General features: G+C 42.8%; 1 protein-coding gene across 3 annotated transcripts in view; it reads left to right on the forward strand.

Annotated features, from left to right (window-relative positions):
* Positions 1-1,171: 1,171 nt before the first annotated feature.
* The window catches only part of FAM20B (FAM20B glycosaminoglycan xylosylkinase), a 44,836-nt gene continuing 32,923 nt past the window's right edge, over positions 1,172-13,084 (forward strand). For all 3 annotated transcript variants that reach the window (XM_057551140.1, XM_057551147.1, XM_057551141.1), the window contains exon 1: positions 1,172-1,324. The gene's annotated coding sequence lies outside the window, so the exon portion shown is untranslated. The remainder of the gene's footprint in view (positions 1,325-13,084) is intronic.

A 13,084-nucleotide genomic window follows, 5' to 3' on the forward strand; every position in this document is an offset into this window, starting at 1 on the left:
CTCACAACAACCCTGTGAGGTATGTACTATGATAAACTCCCATTTGCCAGGTAAGGAAACTGATACTCTGGAAGATTAAGTGGCACACCCTATATCATACAGCCAGTAAGGAGTTCTTTCCTTTGCTTAAATGAACTATGGAGCCTGAAAAAAGTGTCAGCCCCGTCTCTCCCGTCACACATCTTATCGCATGGATCAGTGTGCATTATAATATTTCAGGGACAGGCACACTAAGTCCAAGCTTAGTATATGATGAATAAATGAATGGATGCGTTATACAGCGGATGCACCGTAGGGAGTCAGTGGAAAGGAGATAGTTTAAGAGAAGGAAGAATCTTTAATTCAAACTATTTATAAGGAGGGAACTCCCTGGGGGTCCAGTGGTTAAGACTTGGTGCTTTCACTGCAGTGGGCACGGTTGGATTCCTCCTCCGGGAACTAAGATTGCACAAGCCCCGCGGCGAGGCCAAAACAAAACAAAACTATTTATAGGGAGTCTACTGAGTGTCAGGCATTGGAGACCCAGACACGACTGCCCTGTCCTCATGGGCCTTACAGTCCATTGCAAAAGACAGACGTTAAGAAACTATTACAATAAATTAGTCACACTTTTATTAAATGCTACAAAATGTAGCAGGGAGCTTTGCTCTGGTCCGAAGTAACAGCGCTCACTATGGTAAGGCTGGCCTCTTTTGGGCAAGGGGATACACTTATATAGGCAGAAGCAGAAGTACCAATGAGGCAAATGAAAAGGGCAAAAGGAGGAGGGAAATTGCTTCTCACAAACAGAACTTGACCTAAGGGACCCCTACGTCCAGTCCCGCTGACTGGCTGCCTAGCTGCTCAGGAAAACCAGGAAAGAAAAAGCTAAGGCTAGAGAGAAGTTAGAGGTCAATTTACGTAAGCGGGGCGGGGCGGCAGGGAGAAGCAGGAGAGGCGTGAGCCGGCGTCGAGAGAGTTAAGCTGAACGGCCCGGGACGCAAAAGGTTAAGGCGGGCGGTCCGGATCAGGTCCGGTAGGCCCGCCCACCGGAGGGCGGGGGTGGGACCTCGCGGAAGAAGCCCTTGGATTGGCCGCGGGGAAGGCGTTACGCTAGGAACGTACCAACAGTCGCGAGCCGCGGAGGCGGGGGGGTGGGTGTGGGACCGCGGGGTGAGGTGGCCAGGGAATGGCCGGGCCGGGGGTGGGCGGGAGCCGCAGTAGCGGCGGCTGGGGGCGGTGAGCGCGGCGTGGGGCTGCCCCTTCCCTGAGGCGGCGGGGGCGGCCGGGGCCGCGCCGCACCGCACCGCGCGGGCGGCCATGGAGCGAGCCTAGGGCGCCGCAGGTGAGCGGCTTGGGGGCGGGGGGCCGGGCGGGAAAGTGCAGGCCCACCCGCGGGCGGGGCGCGGTGCGTGGCGCGCGCCGGGCTGGGGCCGTCTGGGGGCGGGGCGCCTCCCTGAGGGGCCGGGCACCAGTGCCCAGAGCGGTCCACGAGCGGCGGCTGCCTCAGAGACCGGCCCGGGCCGCGCGCCCCGCTTCGCTGGCCCCGAGAGGGTTCCTACCGGCCGTCGTGGCTGGAGGGACGCGGCCGAGGCCGTCGCCTCCTCGGCCCGCCTGAGGCGCGGGCCTTACTTGGGGGCGCCTCGGGCCGCCCGGGATCCGTCCAGTGACCCACCCTCGCGCCCGGACGCGGTCCCCAGAGGCGACTGGCTCTGGTGCCGCCCTCGTGTCCCGCCGAGTGCTCGTTGCGGCGGCCCGGGGTGGGGGGGTATCGCGCGCTCGCGGGCCCAGCTCGTGGCCGAGAAGCGCGAGTGACTTCCAGGCCTGAGGCGGGAGGCAGGGTAACCGTGCCTAGGGGTCCGCGGTCTCCTCGGGGTCGTGCACCCCGCGCTCGCAGTCGGGCACAACTTAAGGAAATGATACGGTTGTCCCAAGTGGGTTGCGCTTGAGATTTCATTTCCGGGTGCTGTGGTCCCGCAATTAAAAGCGAACCGAAACGTTGCCATTAATGATGAGCGTGAGCAGTTGTCAAGTTGCGTCCTTGATTGTGGGATCTGATAAGAGTTTCATTCTAATCAGGCTTCTGTTACCTGCAAGTCTCCCGGTAGGAAGAGAAGGGGTAGAAGGATGTTGGAGTGAAAGTGGAGGGGACAAGACGTGATTGGTTGTTAGGGAATTATTAGTCCTTTAAATGGCCATATCGTCAGTTGGAAGGGTGAGGAGTTTATAATTTGGGAAAATGAGGGATGCTGGGTACAGTGGCTTGAGTTTAGGACCAAGTATCAGTATCATCCCCACCCAGCTAGTTTCCCTTCAGAGGTTTGATTTCTCACCTTGAAAAGAAGGAACAGGAATGTGGGTGTTTTAGCTTTTAAATTGCAGGACTTTATGTAAAACGATAACTATGATTACCGTTTACTAACTATTCCTATCCTCCTTGTGTTGTAAATTAATGCATAAATTTCATTGGGGTTGATTATTTTTTATTATTTATTTATCTGGCTGTGCCGGGTCTTAGTTGCGGCAGGCAGGATTTTCCTTGCTGGGTGTGAGATCTTTTTAGTTGATCTAGTTCTCTGACCGGGGATCGAACCCGGGTCCCCTGCGTTGGGAGCGCAGTCTTAACCACTAGACCACCAGGGAAGTCCCATGGGGTTGATTATTTTAAATTGGGTTAGAGACCTCAGTGTGCTCTATGTATTGCAGTCCTGGAATTTATGCAGGACCTTTGAGCTAAGCCTTAGAGCTCTTCCACATATATTGTTATTTATCATCAAGACATGTCCTTGAGAAACTGAGATACAGATGTTAAAGATGCTAAGTTATTTGCCTAGACTTAGAGCCAGTCTAAGGTAGATTTAAAAATTAATGTTTTGTGTTAAATTAATAACTTCTGAAGTTTGTGAAGATGTTGGACTTTGGCCCCTAGAACTGTTCAGTGGAATCAATCAACAGGAGGGCCTTCCACCTTTGAAAGTGCTTGTCAAAAGAGAATTAAGAGGCACAAGCAAGAAATTCAGAGTCAGCGTCACTTACATTAAAGTGCAATGATAGAAATGAATGGTGGTAAAAGATGATCAGGAAATCTTGGAGCTCATAGCTTTTCTTCAGTGTGACTGGTAAAAATGTGAGATTGATTTGTCCGGTTTGTTTCTCTGGAGCTAGTAAGAAAATAGCCATAATTTAGTTAAAGAATGAAAATTGGAAAACACACACCCTGGGTTCTTTGAATAGGGAACAAACAGATCATTGTTTCTATCATCTAATCCTTTATGTCATAGAATTTCTTTACGTTGAGTTGATAATTCCTTGACTTTTAGTCCATTCTCTTGATTTCCATTTGTAGACTCCAGTTCTTTCACACAGCGTTAAAGCCTCTGCTTTTTATCTTTTCTGAATTTTGAATTTCTAAATGAAATTTTCTGTTTCCTCTACTTGCAGGGCAGACTTCAGCTTCCTACACTTTGTGTGACCATCATTTTAATGGTATAAACCCTGAAGCCAGATACTTCAGCTCTTGAATTGACAACTTTTTAAAATAGCAGCCACAGTGGTTGTCTCTCGGTGACTGCTACAATCTCATAATAGAAACAGGAGGCTGCTCTTTGTATTCTGTGGCCATAGTTGGAAACAGTAAAAAGGAGACTGTCTTCTGAAGGTGATGTCAGGCCACTCTGGGACTAAGGGCCAGGTAGTTTTGGGGTGAGAAGCACAGTTAAAATGAGGCACTACAGCGTGGTGTAGTCGTGATGATGATTGATGTACTTTTCTTTTTGCACCTAACAGTGCATAGTGCATAGTAGGTGTGCAGTAAATGTTTGGTGGTTGAATGAATGAATGGAAAACAGTATGCGGGAGGAGGAAATATTCTAGTGCAGATGATAAATTGTTTAGCTCCTCTTTACAGGAAAATAAAAGCCAAGAAAGTGTGTTTCTGATTCCTGTTGAAAATAGTTCTGTTGAGATGGGTATCTGTAAAGGGTGTTACTTGCTGGAGCTGCCTTGAGATCTAATTTTGTGATTGGGTGGTGTTCTAGCCACCTGCAGCCTGAGTGCAGCTTCACAGACCTGCTCCTGCAGCCTTCTCTGGCTAGGTTCACCAAGCAGTTGGATTGGTAGACAATATTTTTGCACTAACAGAAGAACTAGAGCTCTTGGTATTGGCCATGCCAGTATCATTGACCCTGACTGTCCATCTTCTGGTCCTTCATATTGGGGGTGGGAGAGGGGAGTTATCCCTCCCCGAAGTGCTCCTCATTCCACACTTGTAAATCTCTCCCTCTTTTCCTTCCTTGAGCTGCCTCTGTAACACTCAGGGAGTAATGAATTCATTGGCACAGACCTGGGGTACAGAACAGAAGACCTTACTTTGCAACTGAAGCTAGCTTTTGACCAACTTATAATGTCAGCATGACTGCTAGAGCCATCTAGGAAAGAATGTAATGCAAAGCTCTCACTTGTGACTTTTGTCATTCATTTCCAAAATCAGAAGAGGGAAGGACTAGCTCTGGACCTGGTGAGTCTGGGGGGTTGCATCTGTCATCCCAGTATGAGATAAGAAATGAAGGCTGATGCAGAAAAAGAGATATTGAGCTTTGGTGTGTGTTTAGCAGACTACTTTCTGGCAAGGTAACTACCCAATGGAGGGGAAGGTGTTAATTTGGGTACATTTTAAAAGGAGGTCAAGGAATATGAAATTATGAATGTGAAACACAACCAAGTACAGGATGAGGCAGTGAAGTCGATCATTCCATGATCTTAAATGCTAACTTTCTGCTTTATCTATATAGCAGTGTGGGAATAAGATATTGGGTGCAAAAATTCTTATTTTAGCTATATTTTTGTGAAGAATTTTTTACAATGTATTATATGTTTTGTTTGCTTTTTAAGCAATATAATGTAACCTTTATTGACTTGAGGTTATGGTTACAGACAGTAATCCTGTAGGGCTTTGAGGTGATTGAAATATGTAAGTTGTTTGTCCCCTCTGCTTTTTGAATTCTTGAATTTGCTTTCAGTAGTCAATCTGTCTCTTCTTTCAGAGGTGAAAAAGCTGTACTTTTGCTGTTGTTAGCATCCCTGCTGCCCTTTTTAAAATTTTTGCAGCTTCTGATCTTCTGTGGAGTAGCAACCCAGATAACACTGCTTCCTGAAACCGAATGCAAAACAGCTAAATAGGCTTAGTGAGGGTCTGCCTGCCTGTTCTGTATTAGTGGATGAACTTTGTGACCATTATTTTGGCTGCCCAAAGACCTTTTGTTCATTTCTTGTTTCTTATCCTTGGTTTAGATAGTGAATTTGCACTCTGTATAGGTGCATTTATGTCCCTGTAGTTCTTTCTGTAGAAAAAAGAAAATGATATGGAAATACCAGTGTTGGTTCTCATTTCAGAAAGCATTGCCAATAATACTTGAAAATTTGGTTCCAGCCCTGTCTTGTATCATTCTTGGGCAATGTTGGACCATCTCCAATCTTCCTCTTAGCATTTCCAGATCATCTTTACTCCCAGTCCCAACCAACGCCAGACACCAGCTTGGCAATAGCAGTTGCCTTGAAAGATGGAAGCAAGGTATACAGAAGGCAGCAATTTAAAATTGAGTATATCAAGTTGGTATACATATTTGACATTTCAACATTCTTACTGTACTGTATATCTGAATTCATTACATGACTTAGTTTCCCTATGTCTGTTTAAAAAAAAAAAAGAGGCCATATTTAAACCAAAGAGCTGAAGAAATTCTTATAACCATAAAGGTCTCCCTTCCTTGCTCTTCACTCCTTTTATTCAATAAGCATTTATCCAGTACCTCTCATGTGCCCTGCACTGTGCTAGGTTACTTGGAACTACAAAGAGAGTAAAATATATCCTCTGTCCTTGAGGAACTTACAATAGGGTAGAGGAGACAGGCATGCCAAAAAATATATGTGTGTATGTATGTGTGTGTGTGCATTTATATTCATATATAACAAGGGATCGTGCCTGGAGCCCCTCAGCCATAACTCAGCACAGACCTGCTTGGGGTTCCTATTTCTAAAGTGATCTGTGGCCTGTCAGCTTGACATACCCTAGAACATAAAGTTAAAAGTGTGAGGTGTCACTCTTGAATAAAGCTTACATACCTTTTCAAGAACTGTAGTGAACTGAACAATAAAGATGGAAAACATGAAAATCTGAAGTAAATGTTATATGATTTGAAATTCCATATTTCTATGCTATATAGTAATTATATTCTATATAGCCTTAAATGGTTGTTAGATACCGATAATTGAGCAGTGAAATACCTGGAACTTAGGAAAGTTCATTATACCTGGCCCATTTGAAACAGAATGCAAATTCTTAGGCATTTCCATAGAGTTTCTAGATCAGTGAACACTGCACGTGTTGGTTTTTTAGAACAAATCTCACTAGCAGTATGAGCTGAAGGTTTTTTCTTTTCATTTTTCAAGGAAGAGCATTAGAGGGTTGCCCTAAATCAAGGTTTAAATGGGACAGGTTGCAGGAATTGAATTTTTTTCAAAGAGGGAACAAACACTCCATAGCCTGTTTCAGTTTTACTCTCACACCCAGGAAGAAAGGCTACTTTATGCTTCATTAATGCTTGGTGATCATTTTCGTTCCTTCCTTCACAGGGAACTGTTAGAGGATTTCACACACAAAAAAAGTTTACATATGTGAATAAATATTTAAGTGGAAGTGAAAACTGTGAGGAATATATAACACTTGAATCAATTCAGACTATATGGAGATTTGATTTTCTATACCTGTAACTTAGGTTACTTCAGAGCTTATCTTAAAAGCTTTAGGACCTGCAAAGCTGTCATCTTTAAAACACAGATTTAATTTTCCAAACTGAAGAAAATTGTGAAGGGCATTCTATTCGGCTGTTTTTGTGAAATAGAAAAAGTTCATGCTTCCCATCTGTTTCACTTACATTGAATGTGGTAGAATTGAACTTTGTAGAGAAACAGGTTGGTCAAATTAGTGACATAACCTCCCAGTCTTCTGCTTCACTTGGTACCCACGCTGAAGAAACCTACTTGCTTACAGCCTTAGCTACTCCTCAAATTTAGGAAAGGATTTAGTTCAGGAATATAAGGTTACTAGAACTCTTGGTAATGCAACATAGGTATCCAGCCCCTGACTGTGTAACCCAGAAGACAACATAAGCAATGAGGGTTATTTTCTTTGTCATTCTTTCTCCTCAGGAAGTCATCTTTGGGTTTTTGATAAGGTAATAATGACCAACAAGAATTACTATAGGTTGTCCAAGCACTAATTTTAGCACAGTACACATGGTAATGACATTCATTTTTAACAATTCCGTGAGTCAGGTAATAGTGTTCTTATTTCATTTTCCATATGAGGAAACTGAGGCCCAGAGAGGTTAGCAGGCATTCAGACCCAGGCATTCTGAATCCAGAGCACATATTCTTAACCCCTCTGCTACAGAAGAGTTTATATTTAGAAAGAAGGTGAATTAAGTAGCTGTTTCTTAAGTGGAGAATTAGCAAGGAAAGGAAAGGAAAACTGTATGTAGATACTGATTAATGATATTACTTGTTGTTAGATTTTGTCTTAGTTGAGGACTCCCAATTGAACGTGAAAAAGAACAATATTATGCTGTTGTGGGCAGTGGTGGCAGTGCAGGAGTAGGCTGGTTTTCTGAAGATAATAGGGATTTATTCATGTAATAAAAACTGGATGCCATTTGGTATTAGAGGTTTAGACTTCCTAGCTAGAAACACACAATGATAAGTGGAGAGATTTCTGAATGCTCTTTATTTTACTTATAATAATTGTCACTAACCATCAGGAGAGACTGCATTTATTTCTAGGGGGCAGCTAGTAAGAATGTAGCACAGTGCTCTAATGTCACCACCAGTTAACAAGAGGGCAGTATATCAGACTTACCCCAAGGTGAAAGTATGTGTGTTTTTAATTTTTTTTTTTTTTGTACTAAAGGGTTGTAATTTTGGCTGAAGTTTAAAAGTTAAGCTTTATAAACTGGGTGTGTATAGTTGTGTGAGTCTGTGAGTGTGTAAGGTTAGCCTTGATTGCTCTAAAGTATGTAAAGGGACTTCAGTAAATGATCCGTTTGAGATTCTGTCTTTTTCTTGTGTTACCTTTAAGAGACCTTAATTATTTATTAATCCAATCTTTATTTGTATTAATGGTTAATTTAATGTCTCCCAAAGAGTTGATATGGACAGAATAGATCTGAGAATGCTGGGTTTTAGAAATTACCCCCAAATGTAGTGGCTTAAGACTAAATGATTTGTTTCTCATGACTATATAGGTCAACTGTGCCCAGCTGACTGGTTCTTCTGCCCACATGATATAGGCTGGAGTCAGATGGGCGGCTGTATTTAGCTGGGGCCTCAGCTGGAACTGGAATGCCCTTAATGGCTTCACTTCTGTGTCTGGCATTTAGCTGGAGTGGCCAGAATAACTAGGGGCTGGCCAGGTCTCCCATCATTCAGTAGCCTAGCCTGAGCTGCTTTACATAGTAGCTTGGCCCCAAATGGAAGCTGCTAGGTCTTTTAAGACACCTAGCACACAGCCACTTCCACAGCATTCTGTTGATCAAAGCAAGTTACAAAGATAGCCCAGATTCAGGGGAAGGAAAAATAGATTCCACCTCCCGATGGGAGGAATTGTTGGTGTCTGTCTTTGTAGACAGTCAACCAAAAACTCTTAATTAAATTCAGGTCTTACCTTTTATACTAACCAAACCTTCAGAGGTTTGCTGAGACCAACAGTGACCAAAGAAGAAGTTTGTGAAAGTGTCCTTGTAATTTCTACTCAGGATCAAGGGTGAGGAGATTGTGTGAGTAAACATGATAAGATATTTTACTAGTTATATAATAAATCCTACCCCCTTCACCATCTCCTTTGTTAATAGCCCTCTGCATAAAATGTTCATACGGAATGTTTTCTTCCGGTATTTGACACTCACAAAGCATGTTACATTCCCTTCATGTGGTAAGAACTTGATTTGACCGCTGAATTGGAAGCACAAAAAAAGAGTATTACTGAAGCCTTCACTTTAGTTGCTGTGAGCAGAAGTTGGGATTTCTTCTCCGTGACGTTCGGAGAAGTAGCGTGAGGTTGTCACTTGATCAGAGGGCGATTCAACGTGGCACTGCTACTGATAAGGCTTGGAACCTCACTGGTGGCTTGTGGGAGTGTTGGGGTGAGGTCTTTGCATGTTCTCAGCAGCCACATGTATTGAATTTTATCAGCTGATGACTAACAGATCTCTGCACTGATGTGTATTTCTGTATGTGTTCCTCCAGACATCAGCCAGATTCTTGTACAGAGGATTCTAGTCTTTATACTAAGACTTCACCTTTTTCTGTGTGAACCTGTTTCTCCCAAAACAATTTTTAGTCATAAGTTTATCCTTATAAAACACTTATCAAATGTGTAGGATAGTGTGTGTGTGTGTGTGTGTGTGTGTGTGTGTGTGTGAGAGAGAGAGAGAGAGAGAGAGAGAGAGAGAGAGAGAGAGGAATGAAGTATTAGCTTCCATATCAAGCCTCATTTCACTGATGGAGCTGAGTGTGAAACCAGAGTTCAGTACGAAAATTCCTTAATAAGCTTCTACCTTCCAGAACTCCAGTCTGGGAATTTATACCAGCTTTTAGTGTGAAGACTTACATTTGCCCTGCGTTTTTATATTTAACATTTTTTGAGTTATGTTATTACCTTGAGATTGTTCTTTGAGGTAGGCTCTGTTTCACATAACCGAAACATTAAAATAAATGACCATAATATAACTGGACAATGTTACACTGTTGGAGGCATTTATACAGGAGGTGAGGGCATGAAATATAGCAGGCAGGCTCCTGGGAATGCAAGAGAAGTTTTCATGAATAACTTGGGATATACCCAGTGATCTTGCTTTCATTTTCTTAGTGTCTGAAAAGAGGGATCCTCTTAGAAACCCAGTTTGCAGAGTGTGCATAGTGTGCTGCTGTCTCCAGTAAGAAAAGAAGATAATACAGCATGGAAGCTCTGTCTTGGGTACCCTCCCCTCTCAAGCATACAGGAGAGAAGGGGATCATTGTAAAGAGTAAAAGAGTCTGCCATTATTAGAGGATGGAATAATTCTGTATCGTTCATCTAATACATTTTTCTGGAATAGGAGTCTTGCAAACTCATAGACTTTTTGTAAAAATTCCACTAAAACCTCTACATTGTCGATTTCTTGAATATCATTGTTCTTTCCCTGTAGGCTGAAGGAGTAGCAGCTTTCCAGCTAAAGGAATACCTCTTTCTGAACTGTCAGTACCTACTCAGAAAAAGAGACTGTACTCTGAAACTACCAACTAAATTGAGAAGAGTGTTGGTAGAGAAGTAGATTCCCAAAAAAAGGAGAGCTAATTAAGGACAGCCAACATTAAGGTGCCAGTTAATACACACTCATTTGATACCGAATACCACCGAGGAAATTAACAGCAGAGTCCTAAGATACTTGCATAGCCTCATTTGCAGTAGTTTGTTCAGTTTAGGTGAACAATGCATCTAGCCTTACTATGCTACGTACTGCAGGGAGTGCAAAGGTAGTTAAGATCACTAAGGAGCCAGGATTCTGAGAGGGGGATTGAGAACTACATACAAGAAGACACTGGATAAGGCAGAATGTACTTAAGTACTGGTCTAAAGATGAGAGAGGTTAGTTACTATAGAGTGTGAGGAGAGACCAGAAATGGCTTTGGAGATGGCCCTTCAAAGCTCAGTTAGGCTTTAAACAGGAGAAGATGGGAAGAAAAGATAAGAGCTAGAGGAATTTTGACAAGAGTTCCAGTGAGGAGTGACTTAGGGGACCATGTTTGTGGTGGAAGCTGACAAGTGATGAGTGAAGAGAATGAGAGAGATGCCTAGCAATGTAGATTGGCCGAAGTCATTTAGGGTAGGGCTTTAATGCCTTGCTAGGGGATTTATAGAACTCAAAAATGGTGTGTGATTAGAAATATGATTTTGCTGCATTATCTAGTCTGGATTGGAGGACGTGGAGGCCCAGAGACAGTTCTTTTAGGGATCCAGTAGAAGGTGCTGAGCACTAAATGAAGTCGATGGCTGTGGGCATGACGGGCAGTTGTAGAGAACAGTGTCAAATTGCAACCTTACTTGTTCTACCAGGATGTGGTGACTAATCACAAACAAGAAAACTTGTTCAGCCCCTTCGTTAAACCTGCCCTCCCTACTAATCTGCAGCGGTAAATAGTGAAGTGAGGTAACAGTTGAACTCTTCAGTTCACTTAGTAGAAATTTCTGTCCTAGTTGAGTGGATGAATTATCTGCAGCCCTAAACTGATGAATGTGCTCTTCTGAGGCCCATCAGAAGGTAATGAGATTTCAAAATTGAAAAGCATACAGACTCAGTTTGTTTTGTCTGAATTTTGGAGCTACTAGAACTTCCTATTGCATTGGTGATTTAAAAAAAAAAAAAGCCCTCACTCTCCCTAACCTTCGTGCTAAATGTTTAGATATAATTTGTTTATATAGCATAAGGGAGGAATTTCTTCATTCTAAATGAAATGAGCAGCATCATTAGAAGTTCACGGGTTAACCCGACTTTAGTCCTGAGGAGGGTTTTGTAGGAAGTGAAAATCTGTTCTGCTGACCCCTTTGTGCCAGAATTGTACCTCAGCAGGAGGTAGTTGCAGCTGGAGGTGCTGAGGAAATGATTGCTGACACAGGGAGATTTCCATGTTACCTTTTACCACTGCAGCCAGAGATGTGTACTGCTGAACAAATAATTGAAGAAGTTGTGTGGTTTAGGTCATGTTGGAACTAGCAAAAATCTCTGAAATCTGCTCTACTAGCATTGCTGTTATCAGTAATCGCAGGGAACTGTTTTACTGAGTTTCACACCAAACTTGATACCATCACAATTACATTTTGGATGTACTTGAGTTGCCTGTGTTTCAGCTAATAGTGTTATGTACTGCCTGGGAGATGATGATGCAACAAAACAGGTGGCTGGAGATAATTAGAATTTGAATGTGACTCTCGATTTCCCATCTTTATGAAAATGAATGGGAAGAGAGGTTAATCACCACGAATAAACTGCATGTCAGCAAGCTCTGAGCAAGGTGCTGCCCTTAGAACACACTGTTGCTCTAGTAGACTGTTCTTGGATGTGTTTCCAGCTGTTATTAGGGGAGCAGTCTCCAGTTTGGGTGGGAGTGTCTCAGCCTGAATCGTTTGTCCTATCTTTTGTATTGGTTTTATTTCTTCAGTTAATGGTTTGAGTTGTTAAATGAATTGGAGAGTGAAGCAACACCCTGTTATCTTCTTGTCATCTTTGTCTTAGCCCAGTGCAGTGCTGCCTGTAGGCATGTAGCAAAGTAAGCTTGTGCATGTTTTTAAATGGCCCTGTGGAGTGGAAAGCAACCTGTCAGCATGCAAATGAGGCTGAATTGTATGTTCTTGACACCCTTGCAAAAATCTTGTATTTGGAATCTTTTAGCTTCAGAATTGACCAGAGGGTGGTGCGCCCCACACCGGAAGCAGCACTTCTTTATGTCTGTAGCATCAGTATCTCTGTTACGTGCCTGACCAGTCCAGATTTCGTAGTGTTGCTCTAGTATCAGGTTTCATTAGTTTTCTGGTCATGTTCTACTAATAGCCAGATGGTGTAGGGATATGTTTTTCCTTTACTTAATTTATCCAGATTTGATTATCCATATTTTACAGGGTTTTTAATTTTGAAAAATAATTAGTAGAAGACTGATTAAGTAGAGGTACATATCTGGGTGTTTGTTGTATTTAAATACATGAATAGCAGATATGACATGTCCAGGATTGCTAGGTATTTGAATTTGGAGAGGGAGTTATTACTCTCCTCTGTACGCTCTTTGGCATTTTTAGGAGTTCCTGTCTTATAACGTGTCATAAAACTTATATTTGGAGGAGATAACTGAAAAGTTACCAAATACTGGTGGTTTTGGATATTCAAAAGTCCTTTATGGATTTTGAAAGCTAAAAATGAAAGTTAAGGAGTTATGCCTATCTTAATGTTTTACTTTTTTTGTGCTTTTTCCTATTGTTTTGGTTTCTAGGAATTGGTAGCCATCCAAATGGCTCCTAGATGGC

This window comes from Balaenoptera acutorostrata, chromosome 1 (genome assembly GCF_949987535.1).
Source record: "Balaenoptera acutorostrata chromosome 1, mBalAcu1.1, whole genome shotgun sequence".
In the NCBI taxonomy this organism is placed as follows: Eukaryota; Metazoa; Chordata; class Mammalia; order Artiodactyla; family Balaenopteridae; genus Balaenoptera; species Balaenoptera acutorostrata.